Genomic DNA, 24,652 nt, shown 5'->3' with positions numbered 1-24,652 from the left:
ATGGGTGTGTGTGTTTGTCCTTAGGATAATTTAAGTTAAGTAGTGTGTAAGCTTAGGGACTGGTGACCTTTGCAGTTAAGTCCCATAAGATTTCACACACATTTGAACAGGATATTAGGAAAGCAGACGTGAAGAACTTGAGACAGATAACATCGCACAGGAAGATAGATAGCGCCAGATCACATGCACCAGAAGCTAAATAACGCTGAAGAAACTGGAAACATTCGGCGGACGACAGTCTGTATTAATGGTGAGGAAAATGATCCTCTGGGATCCTTTTGTTTACAACGAGATAAGGACTCCCACGGAAGATGTTAGCGGCGGCGGGTGGTGGTGGGGGGGAGGGGGGGGGAAGAGGGAGGGGGACGGTTAGCAGAAGAGCGATCGAAGTTGCGCGAAAGTTAGTTGCGCGAGAACAAATAGTGCGGCAGCCGAGTTGCAGAGTTGCTCTCTGATTTGAGTCGGCAGCCAGCGCCCCCGAGTCGGGCAACTCTTGACAGAAACGAAGTTACCGTCTCGCGCTCGCCTCGGAATCGACCGGCCGAACGGAAACTCGCAACACACCGAGGAGGCGGCCCAAAACCTCTTCCTGCGCCACGCTTCGCGAGAGCACGAACGCAGCACGCACGCTTTGGGCTTCCATTAGACGCAGGTCCTCAGAGGCAGTCTCTCTGAATTCACGCACCAATACTGCACTGTTTCTGGTCGTTACCGAATGCGCTACAGATCTGTGTGGCCTTCAGACTCAACCCCCCGCCCCTTTCACTGAGACCCCATCGGTCAGGATTTATAATATCCTCCCTCCTACCACTACACACAAATTTTCAACTACACGAACTATCCCCGATATTCGACCTTTACTGGTGGTGTTCACTGACTAGCCTTGTTACGCCACCCGCTTAGTCGAGCACCTACAATTTGTAAAATTGACGTTTGTGTAAATTTTTCCTAACAATTATGTGAATTTTAACAGCATAAAACGAACTATTACATTGTTGTATTCGGCAGGCCTTGCGACTACGAAACTACTGGGCTTGTATGGAGTAGCTTTGGATGGAATTGTCAACGTAATTAGTTTTAGCATAACGTTTACAGGAGTCGTTTTTTTTCCTTATCCTCACAGGCACATTTAAATTAATAATGTTAACGATATAGCCGATTATGCTGGCGGCGTAATAACCCCATCAATGAGACTATAAAAGGTTGAACATTGGGAATAGTTCGCGTAGTCGGAAACTTGTATACAATGGAACGAGAGAGTGCCACGAATAACATATTAGAAATCTTGACTAGTGAGGGATGAATGTGGGGTGGAGATGCGTATGAAGGTCGGTTTTGTAATTTTCTTGAACAACTCGAAAACCGTGGCCTCTGTCGAAAACGTATCCCTGTACAAAATCTAACTACATTAAATTTCCTACAGAAAAAGAATCTCCTCATTTTTACTGTAGGTCTAATAGTTTGCGCGGAGCGAGCGAGGAATATAAAACTCTCACACGTGCTTGTTGAAGGCCAGAAATGACATTGCGGGTTGCATAAAATGACATCGATAGGGGCAGCTGAATCATCCTGTGTAGGCCGTCAGCCTGGCTTTCACCCGGTGACAGGGTTGAAGTGGTAGCTACAACAAAGTCAGCAATAAAAGCCCTGTAGCAATCTAACTACTTTCAGAAATATTCTTAGATCCTACCACTGGACTGTAATACGTACACCGCTAACAGTTCATAAAACACCTCCGGGTGGCTCCTAGTAACTTCCGCCAAAATCTCCTCGACAACAAACGTCAGTTGGTCAAAATACGCACAAAAACACCACATTTCAAGCTACCACAAAAGGAATGGAATTTATTGGCTTCAATTAAACATCATATAGCCTTTCACTTTTATCTAACACTTTCTCCAGCTACCTATAGCTCTTCCTTTCGTGTTGAAGAGCCGTTTCCGGGACGGGTTGGTGCATTGGCCCTGGATCGAGTATGTCCGGCGGATTAACCACTGGAGTCGGCATTCCGGCCAGCCTGGATGTGATTTTTAGACTATTTCCCACATCCCACTAGGCGAATGCCGGACTGGCCCCCAAAATCCTCCACAGTTACACAATTCGGAAACATTTAGAAAACTTTCGCTCACCTTCACATGAATAACACTACATGCAGACAATTTGGATATACATAATCTGTCACGGGGGGAAAGGGGGGGAGGAGGGTAACGTGATGGCGACAGGAAGGGCAACGCACATCTCTTAATCTAACCATGAGAAATCCGCGACCCTGCGCCAGTGCCGGGCTAAGGCGGAAGAAAAGACGCGGGGACTTACTCTAGAGCCTTTTTTCGGATTTCCGTACTGGCACAGTAACTTCTTTGATAACGAAGTATCAACAGTTTCTGACTTCCGAAATGATAACCACTTTAATCCACAACCTCCATCCCATGGTGTAACCACGCGGTTCGTCCTCTCCCCCCTCCCCAGACACACACACATACGCGCAAACACCTCACGGTAACTGTCAGCTGACTCTCTATGGCTTTAGAGAGTTCCAAGCAGTTCCACGAAATCACTTTTCATGTTCGACCCTTCAGCCAATCCACGTCAGCAACAGCAGTCAGGAACTTCCATTGACAATTTCCTGCTGCCGCTGACAGCATTCACTGGCCAAGGGCTGTTGCCCGGCAGGGGCTTCATAGAAGTTTATTTCTAGCAGGTGTTGGAAGACGGTACCCACTCCAAGAAAATTACTCGCCTTTGAAATCAACGTAGTAGGCCCAGACTACAAACAACTTAAGAGGGATTACAGAAAGACTCGCCGAACACACCCAGGCTGGACAGAAACCTGCTCTCCCCAGATACCGAAAACGGCCTCTTGGAGTACACAGTAGCCAAGGACACAGCCAGGAAGTGATACGTTAGAAGCCTGCAGCTGCATCTCTACACCGGAAGTCTCCGTAAGGTGTATGGTAAGGGGTACGTATTGTTTCATATCCATTTTCCAACCTACCCCTTTCAATTTGCAAAAAGTACACGGGAAGCAATGCAGCCTACAATGCTGTATATAAACCAGGATTTCTCTAATTTTAATGTTGTCGGTGATACGCGACCGTTTTTATCAAAAGTGGTACGCATCATAATCACACTCCATTCAACTGATAAACGCAAATGATATAAATTAATTTCTATCGAGAAATGAAAATACGGGTGTTAATATCGGTGATGGCCATATACTGGATGTTCGGAAATTCCTGTTAAAAATTTCTAGGACTTGAAGAGGGCACTGAGTGCATAATATTCTGAAAAGAAACCCAAGTCCGGAACCGTTTCCGTTCCGCGTTGGTTTCAATTCATATGTGTAACGCGTCCACATCTGCCGAGGGACAGAGAAAAGTCTCAGAGTTGTTTTTCGTGTTACGCAGCAGGATAGACAGGACGACGTGTACTGCGTCAGATGGTCACCTGATGTCGTAACGCATCAGTACTGTTCTGTGCGTACAGTATGTTGGGTTCTTTTTTTTTTTATTTTGGAGTAATGTAAACACGTAACGTTTAAATGTCAGTACAAACGAATGTGCTTAAGTGATAAACGGATGGTTCGCTATGTTTCCATTCGAACTGATACCTAATAATTGTACTACGTCACGCCTAATTCTGTTCCTCAAGCAGAAGTGGATGAGTTAAAGTTCTGAACTTAAGCATAGAACGGAAACGGTACGTTTCCGGACATGGGTTCCTATTCAAAATATTATATACTCACTTACTTCTACAAGTACTAGAAGTTTGTAATGGGAATTTCCGAACATCCTGTATAACTATCACAATTCCACGCTAATTTCTTCTTCTGAAGGACCACTTAAATGCGTAGTTGAGAGTCCTACTGAATGCATGTTGAGCAAAGCGTCACAGAACAGAGGAGGTAGGGCCAGTGCAGAGCCACTGCTCCCGAGGGCCTAGGGGTCCTTTTCAAAGTGTCCGCCAGACCACCGCCGAGGGCGGCGAGACATCGGCTGCTAGTCCCGGTCCACTCTATGGTATTAAGGAGAATTTGGCTAACAGCTGGTAAAATTGTTGTTTTATTCAAAATCAACAGGTTTCGAGGTCTAAAACCGCATCGTCAGTTGCAGCAATGTCAAAAGGTCATAGGTGTAACCATCGCTCCCACTCAAGATACATAATTCAGTGAATACACTACTGGCCATTAAAATTGCTACACCAAGAAGAAATGCAGATGATAGACGGGTATTCATTGGACAAATATATTATACTAGAACTGACATGTGATTACATTTTCACGCAATTTGGGTGCATCGATCCTGAGATATCAGTACCCACAACAACCACCTCTGGCCGTAATAACGGCCTTAATACGCCTGGGCATTGAGTCAAACAGAGCTTGGATGCTGGCGTGTACAGATACAGCTGCCCATGCAGCTTCAACACGATACCACAGTTCATCAAGAGTAGTGATTGGCGTATTGTGACGAGCCAGTTGCTCGGCCACCATTGACCAGACGTTTTCAATTGGTGAGAGATTTGGAGAATGTGCTGGCCAGGGCAGCAGTCGAGCATTTTCTGTATCCAGAAAGGCCCGTACAGGACCTGCAACATGTGGTCGTGCATTATCCTGCTGAAATGTACGGTTTCGCAGGGATCGAATGATGGGTAGAGCCACGGGTCGTAACACATCTGAAATGTAACGTCAACTGTTCAGAGTGCCGTCAGTGCGAACAAGAGGTGACCGAGACGTGTAACCAATGGCACCCCATACCATCACGTCGGGTGATACGCCAGTATGGCGATGACGAATACACGCTTCCAATGTGCGTTCACCGCGATGTCGACAAACACGGATGCGACCCTCATGATGCTGTAAACAGAACCTGGATTCATCCGAAAAAATGACGTTTTGCCATTCGTGCACCCAAGTTCGTCGTTGAGTACACCATCGCAGGCGCTCCTGTCTGTGATGCAGCGTCAAGGGTAACCGCAGCTGATTGTCCATGTTGCTGCAAACGTCGTTGGACTGTTCGTGCAGATGGTTGTCGTCTTGCAAACGTCCCCATCTGTTGACTCAGGGATCGAGACGTGGCTGCACGATCCCTTACAGATGCCTGTCATCTCGACTGCTAGTGATACGAGGCCGTTGGGATCCAGCACGGCGTCCCGTATTACCCTCCTGAACCCACCGATTCCATATTCTGCTAATAGTAATTGGATCTCGACCAACGCGAGCAGCAATGTCGCGATACGGTAAACCGCAATCGCGACAGGCTACAATCCGACCTTTATCAAAGTCAGAAACGTGGTGGTACGCATTTCTCCTCCTTACACGAGGCATCACAACGACGTTTCACCAGGCAACGCCGGTCAACTGCTGTTTGTGTATGAGAAATCGGTTGGAAGCTTTCCTCATGTCAGCACGATGTAGGTGTCGCCGCCGGTGCCAACCTGTTGTCAATGCTCTGAAAAGCTAATCATTTGCATATCACAGCATCTTCTTCCTGTCGGTTAAATTTCGCGTCTGTAGCACGTCATCTTCGTGGTGTAGCTATTTTAATGGCCAATAGTGTATTTTGTACATTACTTTGGCGAATGACAGCTGACGACGACGTGATTAATTAGTTTCGTAAAAATTTGTGGTGGGTCGGTCATGTACATTGTTTGTGAGCAGAGGTCCACTGACTGCGCTTTCTCGGTAAGGTCATCCGATCCAGGTCACTCTGTCATCCGCAGGAGTATATCGATAGCTCATCCGTTACCTCACATCGTCATGCGGCGAAATGTACGTCGGAGATGGTAACATGCTTTATGACTTGTTTTTAAACCCGAACGCTCCGAGTTTCGAAGAGTTTTCCGCTGAAGTTTGTTGTGCGTTTCTATGACGCTGTTCCGCTGACTAAGGTAACCCGTATCAAAGACGAATCTTTTCTACTTTTTGAATAATCCAACATGGGAAGGCCTCGTAACGACAAACAAAACTCAGCAAATATTTGAGTGTCATTTAGCAGACCAGTTTTGTTGCACGAATTACGTTTCTCTAGAATTCTTCTCATAATATTGATCTGGCCTCTTCTGTGGTCGTTCCTTCTTAATCGCTCCGTAGATGCTTGACGGCTGCAACCAATTCTTTAGACTGGGAGGCGATTGCGAAATCAAAGGGTATTGAATCTTTTCGTCTATTTGCTTGTGGCTTAGGGACAGCTGCCGGCGATCACATTCGGCCCATCTCTTTTACAAATCTCTCAGTATTTCGTAACAATTATGCTAGCGATGTCACCTTCCGGCACACAGCTGAATTTGTGCACTGCATCATCAACGGCACCTTCCTAAGCATGGGGAAGGCTACTTTGGCTTCTGAAGATGTTTCGCCATTCATAACGACGGACTGCGTTCACTTTGCTGTAAAAGTCTTCAGTATAATCACATATGTTAGGATATTGCGTATCGTGTATTTCGTTTGAATGGAGACATTGCAGAACTGTATCGATGGCTTCCCGGAAAAAAAAGGCTATACGAGGGGCGTTTGAAAAGTCCGCGCAAAATCCGAGAGATAGCACCACCGGCGCGTATCGAGGTCATGTTTAGTTAGTAGCATCTTTGGAAAGAATGCACACCAAGTTTCAGCCATATTGGCCAATTTCTTTGTGTTCGAGGAATCAAGGAAGTCGAGTGATTGTCAAAAAATGGACGAAAAAGAATTTCGTGTGGTGATTAAACATTACTTTATGAAATGCAAAACGCCTCAGGAGACTAAAGAGAAGCTTGATAAACATTACGGTGAGTCTGCACCTTCGATTAGAACAGTTTATAAGTGGTTTGAAAATTTTCGGAGTGACCATATGGGCACAAGTGATGCTGAACATTCTGAACGCCCTGTGGAAGTTACGACTCCAGAAATCATTGATAAAATCCATGATATGGTGATGGATGACAAAAGAGTTAAGGTGTATGAGATTGCTAGTACTATGGGCATCTCGAATGAACGGGTACATAATATTCTGCATAAACATTTCGAAATGAGAAAGCTATCCGCAAGATGGGTTCCGCGATTGCTCACGCTTGACCAAAAACGGAAACGTGTGAAGTGTTGCAAGGATGGTTTCCAGCTGTTCAGGAAGAATCTACAGGACTTAGAGCGTAGTTTCGTCACTGTGGATGATACATGGATACATTACTATACTCCTGAGACAGACAACAATCTAAACAATGGGTTACCAAGGTAGAAACTGCACCAAAAAAGGCGAAGACCAGTTCTTCTGCCGGAAAGGTTATGGCGACTGTCGTTTGGGATTCGCAAGAGATAATCCTTATCGACTTTCTGGAAAACGGTAAAACTATTACAGGTAAATATTATTCATCGTTACTGGACCGTTTTAAAACCAAGCTGCAAGAAAAACGCCGGCGCTTGGACCGCAAAAAGGTCCTTTTCCATTACGACAATGCACCAGCACACACCTCAGCAGTTGTGGTCGCAAAATTAATGGATGTAGGATTCCAACTCGTTACGCATCCCCCCTATTCTCCAGACGTGGCTCCCTTGGACTACTATTTGTTCCCCAATTTGAAGAAATGGCTGGCTGGACAGAGATTTTATTCAGACAAGGAGGTTACTGCAGCAACTAATAGCTATTTTGCAGACTTGGTTCAAAATGATTCAAATGGCTCTGAGCACTATGGGACTTAACATCTATGGTCATCAGTCCCCTAGAACTTAGAACTACTTAAACCTAACTAACCTAAGGACACCACACACATCCATGCCCGAGGCAGGATTCGAACCTGCGACCGTAGCAGTCGCGCGGTTCCGGACTGAGCGCCTAGAACCGCGAGACCGCCGCGGCCGGCTGCAGACTTGGACAATTCCTATTATTTGGAAGGGATTAACAAATTAGAACAGCGTTGGACGAAGTGTATAAGTCTAAAAGGAGATTATGTCGAAAAATAAAAAAGGTTTACCCCAAACACGTAAGTACTTTTTATTTTTTCACAGACTTTGCAAACGCCCCTCGTATATCTATCTACTGTCTCCTGGATCTCACGAACAGAGATAGCGAGTTTGATTTCACACTGTCAGTGTCTGCGGGAACCACTACTTGACTACAACAGGGAAGTTATACGGGAGCACATTTTGAACTGTGTTATCCTTCCTCCATAGTGTGTAAACGACGAGGAGCATGGCGTATATGTCTTTAAGCTTGTAAATACCGTCAGTGTAATCGAAAAGTAGCACATTAAGTGTACTGATTTTCCTGTTTCGCTTTAAGCAGATACTGAAACAGACCAAAATAAGAAAAACTGAAAGAACGTTTTCAGCGAAAAAGGGCGTGTACAACGTGGTTAGAGACAAGTTACCAGATGAATGAGCGGTTATCGTACAGTAGACTCCAAATCACTACGAGTTGATGCTTCAGCAGTGGAAGCCAAGGCTGAGACCAGGGCTTGACATCTCGACCGGCAGCAGCGCCTCGTTGGGAGACGGCTTTGTGCAGCCGGATAAGCGAGGCGCAGAGCAATGCGCCGGCGATCGCTGATGCCCTTGGTGTATTTGATACAGGAGCGACGGAAAGGCCAGCAAGTCGAAATCAGGGGATAACCTTCCAGGCGTCATTAGCGCTCGATACTCATTAAATAGTGTAATAGCAAAATGATTCATTAAAGAGATAAAGCAGTTGCAGTTAATTGGTTCTTCAATTATATCTCCAGTTCATCGTTGACAATCACGAGTTCTATTAAACATCGTGACAAAGGAAAGAGCAGTAGTAAAAGATGGCGTCCTGCGGACCGTCGCCTGAGAGTATGCTGAACTTCCACTGGAATGCACTTGCTTACTTCGCACCTAACGAAGTACACTCCATCAGATAATTTCAAGAGCCACCATTAATGACATGCCATATTCAGTCTTCTCGAGGAAAATTATCCCCACTACCTAATACGGACGGCAGGCTCAACGTACTTTTAATTTCTCTCTGCGTAACAGGGAATACGTGAAACAGTCTTTGTCTTTTAGCAGAGATTTGTATCTCCAGTCAGCGCGGCTCACAGTTTTGATTAAGATTTTTTAATGTGAACTTTAAGGAAGACTTCTCGTTATTAATGTGTGATTTACTGGAAAATTTATGTTATTAATTCCGAATAGCAGCATCAGGAGAGACGCATAATCAAGTATATAGGGACACAGGTATGCATGAGGGCAACCTTATTTCTAGTTTGCCACTAGCCGACTCCATTCCCAAGCACTTAGTTGATACCGCTGCTATATTTTCACAATCATTGTCATCTTCACATGGCACAGCTGCTATAACCATAAACACTAAAAGCCCTAAATCGAAACAAGATACTTGGAATAAACGACATTCGCTCAGAATCTTCGAGATCCTCGGGACGGACAGCCATTACAAAACTATTCTACTTGATATGCGAGAAATGCGAAACAACGGCTGACTTGAAGACGACTGTAATAATTCCAATTCGATATAGAGGAGTTGCTGGCAGGTTTGAATATTACCGAGAAATCACTTTCGTAAGTCATGGTTGATAAGGATTGATATGTTTTCTTTTCGGATAACGTAAAACCAAGTAGAAGGCCACCTCGGAGAGAGATGTAGGAATATAAGAATCAATACTGACCCAACGACTTGTGTTGTAAGACAGATTAAAGAAGGCGAACCTACATTTACAACATTTGTAAATCCGAGAAAGACGTTGGCGATGTCGACTCTGTGAAATTCTGTGGGTGGCAGGGACAAATAAAGAGAGCAATAGGTTACATACAACTTGTGCGGAAGCCAGACTTCAGTTACGAGGGTGAACGACCTGGGAAAAAATTCAGAGGTTGAGAAGGGAGCGAGAGAGGGATGTACCCTGTTCCCGATGTTACTTAATCTGTACATTGAGCAAGATGTAAAGGAAACCAATGATAAATTTTCAAAGAGAATTAAAATTCGGAGAATAAAAATTAAAACTCTGAGGTTTCCGAGGACGCTGCAATATTGTCCGAGACAGCAAAGGACTTCGAAGAGCAGTTGAAAATAATGAATAGAGGTCATAAGATGAACATCTACAAAAGTAAAGCAAAGATTTTGGAATGTAGTCAAATAAAATCAGGCGTTCCTGAGGGAATTAGATTAGCAAATGAGATTCTGAAAACAGTAGAGGAGTTTTGTTATTTAGGCGGTAAAATACGAGGGCAGTTCAATAAGTAATGCAACACATTTTTTTTCTGAAACAGGGGTTGTTTTATTCAGCATTGAAATACACCAGGTTATTCCCCAATCTTTTAGCTACACAACACTATTTTTCAACGTAATCTCCATTCAATGCTACGGCCTTACGCCACCTTGAAATGAGGGCATGTATGCCTGCACGGTACCATTCCACTGGTCGATGTCGGAGCCAACGTCGTACTGCATCAATAACTTCTTCATCAACCGCGTAGTGCGTCCCACGGATTGCGTCCTTCATTGGGCCAAACATATGGAAATCCGACGGTGCGAGATCGGGGCTGTAGGGGGCATTAGGAATAACAGTCCACTGAAGTTTTGTGAGCTCCTCTCAGGTGCGAAGACTTGTGTGAGGTCTTGCGTTGTCATGAAGAAGGAGAAGTTCGTTCTGATTTTTGTGCCTAAGAACACGCTGAAGTCGTTTCTTCAATTTCTGAAGAGTAGCACAATACACTTCAGAGTTGATCGTTTGACCATGGGGAAGGACATCGAACAGAATAACCCCTTCAGCGTCCCAGAAGACTGTAACCATGACTTTACCGGCTGCGGGTATGGCTTTAAACTTTTCCTTGGTAGGGGAGTGGGTGTGGCGCCACTCCATTGATTGCTGTTTTGTTTCAGGTTCGAAGTGATGAACCCATGTTTCATCGCCTGTAACAATCTTTGACAAGAAATTGTCACCTCAGCCACATGACGAGCAAGCAATTTCGCACAGATTGTTCTCCTTTGCTCTTTATGGTGTTCGGTTACACAACGAGGGACCCAGCGGGAACAAACCTTTGAATATCCCAACTGGTGAACAATTGTGACAGCACTACCAACAGAGATGTCAAGATGAGCACTGAGTTATTTAATGGTGATCCGTCGATCATCTCGAACGAGTGTGTTCGCACGCTCCGCCATTGCAGGAGTCACAGCTGTGCACGGCCGGCCCGCACGCGGGAGATCAGACAGTCTTGCTTGACCTTGCGGCGATGATGACACACGCTTTGCCCAACGACTCACCGTGCTTTTGTCCACTGCCAGATCACCGTAGACATTCTGCAAGCGCCTATGAATATCTGAGATGCCCTGGTTTTCCGCCAAAAGAAACTCGATCACTGTCCGTTGTTTGCAACGCACATCCGTTACAGACGCCATTTTAACAGCTCCGTACACCGCTGCCACCAGTCGGAAGTCAATGAAACTATACGAGACGAAGCGGGAATGTTTGAAAATATTCCACAAGAAATTTCCGGTTTTTTCAACCAAAATTGGCCGAGAGAAAAAATGTGTTGCATTACATATTGAACTGCCCTCGTAGCTGGCGTCTGCCGAAGGCGAGAGGATATAAAATTCAGACTGCCAATAGCGAGAAAAGCGTTTCTGAAAAAGAGAAATCTGTCAACGGCGAATATAAATTTAATTTTAAGAAGTCTTTTCTGAAAGTACTTGTCTGGAATATAGACTAATATGCCCGTCCAAAATGTTCACTGGTTTCATTCCTGCCGTATAAGCGACGTCAGTAGAAAAACTACGGCGGCAGTTTGAACTAAAACCTGCAAACTTCTGATGTGCATTAGATCTGTCAAAGTAGGCAGTGTTATGTAATGGATGTTGTTGTATCACAAATCGCAATGGAGCAACAGCTCTAAATCGAGTTTGAAGACATTCTCCAGAATATCCTGAAGACGACAAAAATGTGTACAGAGTTTGTCGCGCACAGCGTGATTCCCGAAGAGAGACGTCGACGCGTGGTCACCTGCTGCGACTTGGACAATTTTTTCCTTGAATAAATCATGACGGGTAATGAGACTTGGTGTTACCACTACGAACCTACCAAACAACGACAAAGTGCAGAAATTCACATGAAGTGTCAACGCTTTGATGACATAACAGACATTCAAGCCAATGTGACTCACGATTTGAACAACATCCCAGAGACGAACTTTTCTAACAGATCCACATGGTTGTATGCACGTTATGTGCGTGGTTACGCAAGTGGAGGGAGACACCAGAAGCATTAACACCATCATCTTAACATTCCCCCATGTTTTATTAATGCTGTCTCGAAACTTTTAAGACTCATGTGGTACGCGGAATCGAAACGTGGACGATAAACAGCAGTTACGGCAGCAATGCAAAACAAGTTTTTGAAATGATTTACTAGAATTCTGAAGATTAGATGAAAGGGTCGGATAAACCAATGAGGAGGTACTGATTGAGCTTAAGGAGAAAATAAATTTATGACAACAACAAATGGGATCGGTTGATAGGACACGTCTTGAGACATGAAGGATTCGTCAATTTGATAACCGTGGGTAAAAAATGAAGAGTATGACCAAGACTTGATTACAGATGTAGGTTGCAGTAGATATGCAGAGACAATGAAAAGGCTTGAAGACGATGGATTAGCATGGAGAGCTGCATCTAACCGTTCTTCTACCTGGAGACCACAACAACACATCATTTGTCACAGTTATCACAGCCACAAAAATTTTCTCAACACTTTCATTGTCTCCTTAACATTACTAAGATGATCTGGGGAGTCCACCTTCAATTTATTGGAATCTCGTTCGTCGTCTTATCTGTGAGACTCTGAGAGTGGCCAGCCTGTGGGGATATGAGGACGTGCCGCGACTGAAAACATTCACGAATGATGTATAATGGCACGATCAGGAGTCAAATTCGCGAATGAATAGCCGTGCGTAACCAATATAATCCCACAGCCTGCTTGTAATCTAACGAGAAGTGAGAGAGGAAGAGATGTTCGCCTAGGGCTATGGTATATCCCCTGACAGTCTTAAAAAACAGCCATAAATATATTGTGTAATTTACGATACCCAGATACATGTCTAATATCAGCCGTACAAGGAAAGCATAAAAAGACATGATGACAGTAACAGCTCAAGTAATAAATTGATCTACTTAAAAAAAGACCAAGAGTGATAACTTGTGCAGGGTGAAAATATCAGCAACTTCTTCCACAGGCACGTGATGTTAACAAAACATTCCAAGAATCTGAAAGGGATCTTCCACCAAGTGTGTCTCTAAAATATCGTCCAGCACTTGCTAGAAGATTTTTGCTGACAATTCAGGAGGTTATGCTGTTTCAACATTTTAGATTTTTGGACATTTAGCAGCGATTTTAGCAACTTCCTTGGTTAGCAGTGAATCTGTTCCGCGTCAGTCGGTGACGCCAAGGATCTTGCTCTTTTTGATGTGTATGAAGGGCTCCAATCCAATTTGTTTGGACGTAGATACTGTAGGGTTTTCTTCCTTATGGAATAATGTTTCGTTTCCGTTTAATGTATGAGCCAAGTTTAACTGATGAACGAATGGGTGACACATTACAGTAGCGAGTATTCATTATCACAACCACATGAAATATTCTCAGTTATACTGTGGCTTCCACAGAGAAGAAAGGCAAGAATTCGCCAGTCGAGTGCGCCATCTAGACGCTGTATGAGAAATTCCAGGAGACAGGGAATACGACGATGCTGCAGAGAGTGGTCGGCTGTAAGCTCTGACGCTAAAAGCGTTGATCGACGTGCAAGCTGCGTATTCCTCGGGTCCTCATATCCAGTCTGCTCTCTCCACTATTAGTGCCTGCATGACGTTGAGTGTTTAAAAGACATATTCGAACAGAATTCTTGGTGTTCATGAGGTGTGAAATGGAGGCAATGGGAAAGAGTATCTTCCTTTCAGTCGTTCATTTTATTTCCAGAAGAATCCGATGACTGATCTTGATTGACGAAGTTTGGTTCAAGGGGCTGTAACACCCTAGATCTTCTGACTCATTCCCTCTTGTTTTTTTCTTGTAAGGATACCTTAAGGATGATACTAAAAAGAAAACTCATCCGCACGCTATTTCAAATTTGCAGAAAGAAACTGAACAACGCGCTGCTGTAATTCAACGAAATTTTACAATACGCGTTTAAGAACGAGCAGCGTGGCATTGAAAAATGCGGATCGCATAACGGAGGTCACTTTCAACAGCTTTTGTAACTTCCTCATTTTGCCGTAAAGTTGTGTGACTTTTTGAACATCATATAGAACTGTCGCGACAGCTGAAACTATACGCCCATTTTCTGGTGAGCTAGGGACCATACAGACACCTATGTTCTGCGTGTCGTTATCACCTCGGTCCGGCGCACAGTTTTAATCGGATAGGAAAGTATCGTATTGAACAGTTCAGTACCAAAAGTGCACGCATTTCTCCCATGGATCGTTTCATTACTCATGTAATTTGTTTGGTGACTTCCGACACTTTTTTATGTATACATAATATCGCATGGATCAGAATATAATAAGGGATCGAAATCATCTACATTAAGTCATTCGTTAATAAATAACTGGATTTGATTGATCCCTTACATCGCCGAATATCCGTGAATAACCAATGAAATTTTGTTGGTTCACTTTATGTTCATGTAGTATAAACGGCTATTTCTCAGAGAAGCAGCTAGGCAGTATACGCTTTTTTAGCTACTATCACTCCTGGCATTATCAAAGACATTTATAATCACACTGATAGTCGGACGAATTCCGTATTCCATACAACAGACGTCAGCTGTACCCCTGTTCCAGGTTTCTCACTCGCTCTTATCACAGAAACCTGCCTCTTGTGCGGCCCTGACCTCTCACGTCAACCGATGTGCGTACATTGTCTTATTCTTTGGTTGCTACTTCTTACTACCTTTCTCTTCAATTTGCTCATGCTTAAGGAGAGTTTTGTGCTGAGCAACGAGTCCATTTCACATAACACTTCTTCTGAGTATTCCTTATTGCCTGTCTTATATATAGGGTGTTTCCGTAAGACGGTGCAAAAATTTAACACAACATAGAGAATGCTCCACTAAAAAATTTGAGGTAGGGAACATAGAGTCGGAGAAGCCACCTTAAGGATATAACAAGTATAAAATCACATTACTGTGTACTTTTTTATTTACATTTAGTTACAGGTAAGTGAAATACCATCATTGACGCAATGACCTCACCATTTGTACTGTATGTTACAAAACGTGGTGAAACTGGCGGCCATCAACCTTAATGCAAGTATGACATCGGCGAGCAAGGTTCTGACGCTCCCTGACAAATATCCGTGGTGTGTTTCGAATCACATGACAGGCAGCTACAATTCTGGCAGCTAATTCTGTCTCCGTATCCACTAGGCTCTCGTACACAAGTGAGTATAGTTATCCTCACAGGAAATAATCAAGCGGATTCAGGTCAGGTGACCTCGAAGACCATGGAATAGTACATCCCCTTCTAATCCAAGACCAGGAAATACAGCATTGACGTGGATGCCGACATCCACACTGATGCGTTAGATGAGTATGTGCTAAGCAAGATAGTAAGAGATGGAAAAGAGCCACAGTGGTACAACAACCGAGTTAGAAAACTGCTGCGGAAGCAAAGGGAACTTCACAGCAAACATAAATATAGCCAAAGCCTTGCGGACAAACAAAAATTACACGAAGCGAAATATAGTGTGAGGAGGGCTATGCGAGAGGCGTTCAACGAATTCGAAAGTAAAGTTATATGTACTGACTTGTCAGAAAATCCTACGAAATTTTGGTGTTATGTCAAAGCGGTAGGTGGATCAAAACAAAATGTCCAGACACTCTGTGACCAAAATGGTACTGAAACAGAGGATGACAGACTAAAGGCTGAAATACTAAATGTCCTTTTCTAAAGCTGTTTCACAGAGGAAGACTGCACTGTAGTTTCTTCTCTATATTGTCGCACATACGACAAAATGGTAGATATCGAAATAGATGACAGAGGGATAGAAAAATAATTGAAATCTCTCGAAACAGAAAGGCCGCAGGACCTGATGGGATACCAGTTCGATTTTACACTGAGTACGCGAAGTAACTTGCCCCCCTTCTTGCAGCGATGTACCGCAGGTCTCTAGAAGAGCGTAGAGTTCCAAAAGACTGGAAAAGGGCACAGGTCATCCACGTTTTCAAGAAGAGACGTCGAACAGATGTGCAGAACTATAGACCCATATCTCTAAGGTCGATCACTTGTAGAATTTTCGAACACGTATTACGTTCGAGTATAATGACTTTTCTGGAGACTAGAAATCTACTCTGGAGGAATCAGCATGAGTTTCGAAATAGACGATCGTGTAAAACCCAACTCGCGCTATTCGTCCACGAGACTCAGAGGGCCATAGACACGGGTTCCCAGGTAGATGCCGTGTTTCTTGACTTCCGCAAGGCGTTTGATACAGTTCCCCACAGTCGTTTAATGAACAAAGTAAGAGCATATGGACTATCAGACCAATTTTGCGATTGGATTGAAGAGTTCCTGGATAACAGAACGCAGCATGTCATTCTCAATGGAGAGAAGTATTCCGAAGTAAGAGTGATTTCAGGTGTGCCGCAGGGGAGTGTGGTAGGACCGTTGCTATTCACAACATATATAAATGACGTTGTGGATAACATCGGAAGTTCATTGAGGCTTTTTGCGGATGATGATGTGGTATATCGAGAGGTTGTAACAATGGAAGATTGTACTGAAGTGCAGGAGGATCTGCAACGAATTGACGCATGGTGCAGGAAATGGCAGTTGAAATTCAATGTAGACAAGTGTAATGTGCTGCGAATACATAGAGAGAAAGAGCCTTTATCATTTAGCTACAATATAGCAAGTCAGAAACTGGAAGCAGATAATTCCGTACATTATGTGGGAGTAGGCATTAGGAGTCATTTAAAATGGAATGACCATATAAAATTAATCGTCGGTAAAGCAGATACCAGACAGAGATTCATTGGAAGAATCATAAGCAAATGCAGTCCGAAAACAAAGGAAGTAGATTACAAAAAAAAATGGTTCAAATGGCTCTGAGCACTATGGGACTTAACATCTATGGTCATCAGTCCCCAGAACTTAGAACTACTTAAACCTAACTAACCTAAGGACAGCACACAACACCCAGCCATCACGAGGCAGAGAAAATCCCTGACCCCGCCGGGAATCGAACCCGGGAACCCGGGCGTGGGAAGCGAGAACGCTACCACACGACCACGAGATGCGGGCGAAGTAGGTTACAGTACGCTTGTTCGCCCACTGCTTGAATACTGCTCACCGGTGTGGGATCCGTACCAGATAGGGTTGATAGAAGAGAAAGAGGAGATCCAACGGAGAGCAGCGCGCTTCGTTACGGGATCATTTAGTAATCGCGAAAGCGTTACGGAGATGATAGATAAACTCCAGTGGAAGAATCTGCAAGAGAGACGCTCAGTAGCTCGGTACGGGCTCTTGTTGAAGTTTCGACAGCATAACTTCACCGAGGAGTCAAGCAGCATATTGCTCCCTCCTACGTATATATAGCGAAGAGACCACGAGGATAAAATCAGAGAGATTAGAGCCCACACAGAGGCAGACCGACAATCTTTCTTTCCACGAACAACACGAGACTGGAATAGAAGGGAGAACCGATAGAGGTACTCAAAGTACCCTGCGCCACACACCGTCAGGTGGCTTGTGGGGTATGGATGTAGATGTAGATGTAGGTGTGTGGCGGTGCGCCGTCTTGCTAACGGTTGAGATGATGGCTGTTAGGAAATCGTTCCCTGTACCTCTTTTCAACAGAGACAGTATTGCAACGTACTTCCCCATACATAAGGTGCATGTCAGTGAGTTCTTCGAAACTGCACCGGTACTGCTCCATCGTACTATGCTGTACGTCTGTGAACAGCACTGAGTAACGAACTTTCTGTCATGGGACAATGTAAATACGATACAAGAGACCAACCTTATGGTCAAGTAAACAAAAGCCGCATCATGACTTCCTCGTAATCAGTCTCGTCCTCCTTGTTTCCTTGCAGGAAATAAAGAATGTACTTGTAAATAAACAGCGTAGTACGCATGAACTTGTACGGATGTTAGTTGTAAATAAGCTGGAAAACAGTAATGCTACACAAAGCGATGGACGAGTTTACTTCCATGTCTTCTTAAACTGGCCTCTACGACCCCAGGCTGCCTGCTACACATCGCTCAGTGGACAATCCTCTGTGTCCTGTTACATTTTTACACGCTCTTGCGGAAACACCCTGTATAGGGGGCTTTTCTTATCCGTCTCATTTTAATTTGACAGCCCGCTATACAGGGTGGTCCATTGGTCGTGACCGGGCTAAATATCTCACGAAATAAGCGTCAAACGAAGAAACTACAAAGAACGAAACTCGTCTAGCTTGAAGGGAGAAACCAGATGGCGCTATGGGTGGCCCACTAGATTGCGCTGCCATATGTCAAACGGATATCAACTGCGTTTTTTAAAAAAGGAACCCCCATTTTTATTACATATTCGTGTAGTACATAAAGAAATATGAATGTTTCAGTTGGACCACTTTTTTCGCTTTGTGATAGATGGCGCTGCAATAGTCACAAACATATGGCTCACAATTTTATACGAACAGTTGGTGACAGGTAGGTTTTTTAAAATGGCTCTGAGCACTATGGGACTTAATATCTATCGTCATCAGTAAGTTTTTTTTAAATTAAAACACTGAGCGTAGGTACGTTAGAACATTTTATTTCCGCTGTTCCAATCCGATACATGTACCTTTGTGAACTTATCATTTCTGAGAACGCAAGCTGTTACAGCGTGATTACTTGTAAATACCACATTAATGCAATAAATGCTCAAAATTATGTCCGTCAACCTCAATGCATTTGGTAATACGTGTAACGACATTCCTCTCAAGAGCGAGTACTTCACCTTCCGTAATGTTCGCACATGCATTGACAATGCGCTGACGCAAGTTGTCAGGCGTTGTCGGTGGATCGCGATAGCAAATATCCTTCAACTTTCCCCACAGAAAGAAATCCGGGGACGTCAGATCCGGTGAACGTGCGGGCCATGGTATGGTGCTTCGACGACCAATCCACTTGTCATGAAATATGCTATTCGATACCGCTTCAACCGCACGCGAGCTATGTGCTGGACATCCATCATGTTGGAAGTACATCGCCATTCTGTCATGCAGTGAAACATCTTGTAGTAACATCGGTAGAACATTACGCAGGAAATCAGCATACATTGCACCATTTAGATTGCCATCGATAAAATGGGGGCCAATTATCCTTCCTCCCATAGTGCTGCACCATACGTTAGCCCGCCAAGGTCACTGATGTGCCACATGTCGCAGCCGTCGTAGATTTTCCGTTGCCCAATAGTGCATATTATGCCGGTTTACGTTACTGCTGTTGGTGAATGACGCTTCTTCGCTAAATAGGACGCGTGCAAAAAATCTGTCATCGCCCCGTAATTTACCTTGTGCCCAGTGGCAGATCTGTATACGACGTTCAAAGTCCTCGCCATGTAATTCCTAGTGCATAGAAATATGGTGCGGGAGCAATCGATGTTGATGTAGCATTCTCAACACCGACTTTTTTGAGATTCCCGATTCTCGCGCAATTTGGCTGCTACTGATGTGCGGATTAGCCGCGACAGCAGCTAAAACACCTACTTGGGCATCATCATTTCTTGCAGGTCGTGGTTGACGTTTCACATGTGGCTGAACACTTCCTGTTTCCTTAAATAACGTAACTATCCGGCAAACGGTCCGGACACTTGGATAATGTCGTCCAGGATACCGAGCAGCATACATAGCACACGCCCGTTGGGCACTTTGATCACAATAGCCATACATCAACACGATATCGACCTTTTACACAATTGGTAAACGGTCCATTTTGACACGAGTAATGTATCACGAAGCACATATCGCCCGCACTGGCGGAATGTTACGTGATACCACGTACTTATACGTTTTTGACTATTGCAGTGTCATCTATCACAAAGCGAAAAAAGTGGTCCAACTAAAACTTTCATATTTCTTTACGTACTACACAAATATGTAATAAAAATGGGGTTTCCTATTTAAAAAAACGCAGTTCATATCCGTTTGACCTATGGCAGCGCTATCTAGCGGGGCAACCATAGCGCCATCTGGTTTCCCCCTTCAAGCTAGACGAGTTTTGTTCTTTGTAGTTGATGCTTATTTCGTGAGATATTTGGCCCGGTCACTATCAATGAACCACCCCGAATAAGTCGTATCAACGTGCTTGGCTCCGTCGCACCCTTTATTAGTGACAAAAATTGTTTTTTACTTCCTTCATCGCCTCTTCGACTTAAAAGTAAAACTATAGAAGTAATAAACTACGAAGGGACTTCAGAAAGCAAGTCACACATGTTGTCCTACGCTAAGACCACTGTGCAACAAGAATGGGGCATTGCCAAAAGAGAGCCATGTTACGGGTTTTCTGGAGACACAGCTATGTTGCGGCAGGGATAACAGGAGCGTCACAGCGTGTGAGTAAAATGGCACGTCGATTGACACGTACTCTAAAATTGGGATACGTGGGACAGTACGTTTCTAGAGAGCAAGATGTCTAAATTACATAAACATTCACTCTCAAATTCTGGCTGTATGTTGACCAAATGCAGTGTCGAGTCAAACCGCAGCGATAACTGTGCCACCAATTTGACGACGGCCGCACAGACGTGGGTTATGCTGGGACCACCTGATTTCGACATTTTCGACAAGGTGAAAGACAGCTCGGGGAAATGAGATTTTCCAACGATGAGGGCGTTCAACACAGCGGTTCTCGTTTGTCTCCGTGACCAAGGGGTGAATTTCTGTGATCAAGGATTTGAACGTCTGGTGGAGCGTTTTCGATCACTGCACACAGAGGCTTTTTGACTACGTTGAAACATAGTATCACGTATTTTTGTCATTTTGAAGTTTACCCTAGCATTCAATTCAAGTTACTTTCCCTGCCACAATAACGTGTGACGTACTTTTTGAACTCCCCTCGTACAGTGATATTTTCCTCCTTTGTGTTATTCAAGTCTTTCTTGGGTTTCCCATATTATTCTTTCCACTTGGTTTTTGTGGATACTGTAAACTTAGCTGGCCTATAATTCGTCCCCATTCATTTCTGAATTCTGATCGCTGTATTACGCTTTACATTTTGGGAGACTCTCTCCTGGTCCGCAAATGAGATAATTCATTTCTTTTTAAATTCTTTCTTTCCATACTAAGAGTTAACCCAGTAATACTGAGGATTTCTTCACGTTTCCCAGAGACGAAGTTGTCATCTTCACGTAACTCTCCATCGGTATCCTTTGAATACTTTACCAATAAAATACTCAGACGCGTGACGTTTGGCGTTCCGTGCTGACTGCATAACCTCACTCGCGCTGGTTCTTTCTACAGCGTTACGACGCCTTTTTTATGTAAATATGGCAGCACGTCTTCTGTTTCTGGTTCATGAATATGGTCCAGCACTATTAAAGCCAACTATTCTGAACTCACATTCGGAAGGGGACCGACTATACGAATTTTGTCAGATTTTCAGTGATTTCCCGAAATCACTTAAGTCGAATGCCCGATCGATCGTATTTAAAAGCTCTTTGAAGAATTCTTGCGTCAGCCTGTCCAGTTAGAGTCTCTGTTCCCCCTGTAGTTGTGTCGTTTATAAACAAAGTAAACTCCTATATTTCTTCCTTCCTGTAGGAAGTCCAAGAAAGTTTCTTCAATCATTTCGTTAGGTTTTCCACTTGCTGCTTATCATAAATGATACAGGACAAGATATTTCCCTGCATTTGGTCAACGTTGAACGTAGTTTCAACCATGCTTAACATGAAATGATTTTTCGACAAGAAGAAACACAAAGGACTAAAATATGTTTAACTGCCTCACGAATGCAAACTTAAGTTGCAACTTCATCTGCCTACAGTGCGACAGAAAGCTGATAAGCTAATAAAATTAACTGAACATTAGGATTAAAACTTTTCATCATATTTCTCAGCTATAAAATCCTCGAAAGGTAAGCCTGACATATCTTTACTTTCACTGTTGTCCCCAGGAATACCCCTCTTCGAAATTACATCATTCTCCGAAATCCTTAAATTCAGAAACTCCACTTCGTCTTCTCTGTTCTGTTACCATCTCAAACCGACATCCTTCATATGGTACTGAAATTCATACCTCTCATCACATTTTCCAAAATTCATTGTAAATAGTTCGTCCCCCAGGAAACCAAAAGCCCATTGTATCTCCGACGTTTCCCATCTATGTTCGTTGCTGTACATACATCATCTATATTAATTCAGAAATTAAAACTGCCCATGTCCTCTAGCTGGGCTAAGCTACCAGTATTTGTGGTGCAGCTTTCACATCATCCACAGCAGATCGCAACTCATACGAATGCAATCCCCAACGCTTCCGACATCGGCACCTACATTTGGCAAATTCTCATCGCCGTCACCGGTATTATTTGAAGCTATTTCGCCTGTCATAACCATCTTTTATTAAAACGTAACGTAATTGTTTTAGCACTTTTGAAAGCAAATATAAAAACAAAATATTTTAAATATATTTTGCTTTCACATTCAATACAAGAGGAAATGAACTAATAAATAAAGAAATACGTGAAGCACTATCAAAATGGAGGTTAGTAGACTGTTCTTAGGTGCCTTTTAAGGTTTCAAGCGGTTTTCTCCCTCTCTCGGATTAAAAAACGGAAAGATATGTGCTCAATATTTTTAAAAGTGCCATCCGCTGGTACCAGTTCTTACCACACCGCTCCACTCCCAGGGCTAGAGCGAGGGGAAACTTTGAAATCTTAAACTGGTAGATACCATGTTTATCAACGATTCGCATTCTACATAAATATGCTTAACTTTTGTATGTAACATTTCTGTCGTACCGCGATAGACGGCGCTGTAACCGACAAACAAGGCTACTGAGTCCCAGGCTGGTATTATTTTGAGAAAACACGCACAGAACTGAAAAAAATAAATCAGACGTGTTCAGTATTTATAAAGAAAGCTGGTTTGAAGTGTATCCTCTCACCCACGGCGTGCTTGTTTGTAAGAATTATTTCACAGTAAGTGCTGAAAAATGTCGCCACCCTCTTTGACACACTTACTCATTCGCAAATGGAATGATTCGACACAACTGAGAAATGTTTCCGACGTAATTCTCTGACATTTATTGGAGATACGCTAAATCATGTTACCGCGCGTTGTTGGCAGTTAATTATAAACTTCACATTTAAAGTCACCCTACAAACAAAAGTCAGGTGAAGTAAGATTTTGCGATCTTGCAGGGCAAGACACTAAACCGCCTCTTCCGATCCACCGACGATTGTACATGCGATCTAATACTTCCCGTGCTGCTACAGAACAACGTGCTGTACAGTCATGATGCAGGAACTTCACTGCTTGTCTCAAGTCCAAGACAAGGCCTTCAAGCAACATTGGAAGACGTCTTCCAAGAATGTTCCATTTTATCACCTTTTGAGGTTCCATCGGTAAAGAATGGACCAATGAGTTTGTTGCCAATTATGCGACACTTGGCCAACGGCCTTGCCGCAGTGGGAACACCGGTTCCCGTCGGATCACCGAAGTTTAGCGCTGTCGGGCTGGGTTAGGACATGGATGGGTGACCACCCGGTCTGCCTAGCGCTGTTGGCAAGCGGGGAGCACTCAGCCCTTGTGAGGCAATCTGGGGAGCTACTTGATTGAGAAATGGCGGCTCCGGTCTCGGAAACTGACATACGGCCGGGAGAGTGGTGTGCTGACCACATGCCCCTCCATATCCGAATCCAGTGACTCCAGTAGGCTGAGGATGACACGGCGGCCGGTCAGTACCGTTGGGCCTTCATGGCCTGGTCGGTCGGAGTTTAGTTTTTAGTTTTATTCCACACTTGACGATCTCATTCCTCGAACGCTGATGTGCAACTTGGTGCATCCAGTGTGTGTTTTCCACATTCGAATAATGCATATTGTGTCGATCAATCGTACCGTGGTTCGTGAAGATCGACTTGTCAGAGAATAGTACTCGAGCAAAAGAATTGGGGTTTCTCTGTATTTGCTGGAGCGACCGCTGGCAAACTGTTACTCAGTTCTGGAAATCATTGGTATGAAGTTCCTGATGGACGGAAATGTAGAACTGATGTTATTTTCTACGTTTTAGAATTCGGTAAACAGTAAGTTGACTAACCCCCGATTCACGACTTAATTACCGAGCGCTAATGCAGGGGTTATGATGCACTGCAGCTAATATCACAGTTTCATTATTCTTTCCAGCAACTGTTCTTCCATGGTTCCTTCTTCGCTGTTGTACGGTTCCTTCAGCGGAAAACTGCCAAATAACACGACAAAAAGAAGCGCTTGATCGCACGCTGTTTGGAAAACGTCGAACATAAATGGTTACAGCGTTATCGACTCCTATCAAGTCAAATAATGACTGAATGAATGTTACAAAACAGCTGCATGGAGAACACTGCAAAACTCTGATTCGTTTGCCACACACGTCTGTTTTTACGTTTTTGACTCAGTGAACTTTCTCGAGATAATACCATTTTGGAACTGAGTTTTGTTATTTGTCGCTTTCAGCGCCCTTCATCGCACAACCACGAAAGTGTTACGTATAAAT

At 43.8% G+C, this 24,652-nt stretch overlaps 1 pseudogene; it reads left to right on the top strand.

Annotated features, from left to right (window-relative positions):
- Nucleotides 1-23,570: 23,570 nt before the first annotated feature.
- Nucleotides 23,571-23,688, top strand: LOC124616975 (annotated as a pseudogene).
- The last annotated feature ends 964 nt before the right edge of the window (nucleotides 23,689-24,652 follow it).

The sequence above is a fragment of the Schistocerca americana genome, chromosome 5 (genome assembly GCF_021461395.2).
Source record: "Schistocerca americana isolate TAMUIC-IGC-003095 chromosome 5, iqSchAmer2.1, whole genome shotgun sequence".
Taxonomy (NCBI): domain Eukaryota; kingdom Metazoa; phylum Arthropoda; class Insecta; order Orthoptera; family Acrididae; genus Schistocerca; species Schistocerca americana.
This window is presented reverse-complemented; position numbering and strand designations above follow the sequence as displayed.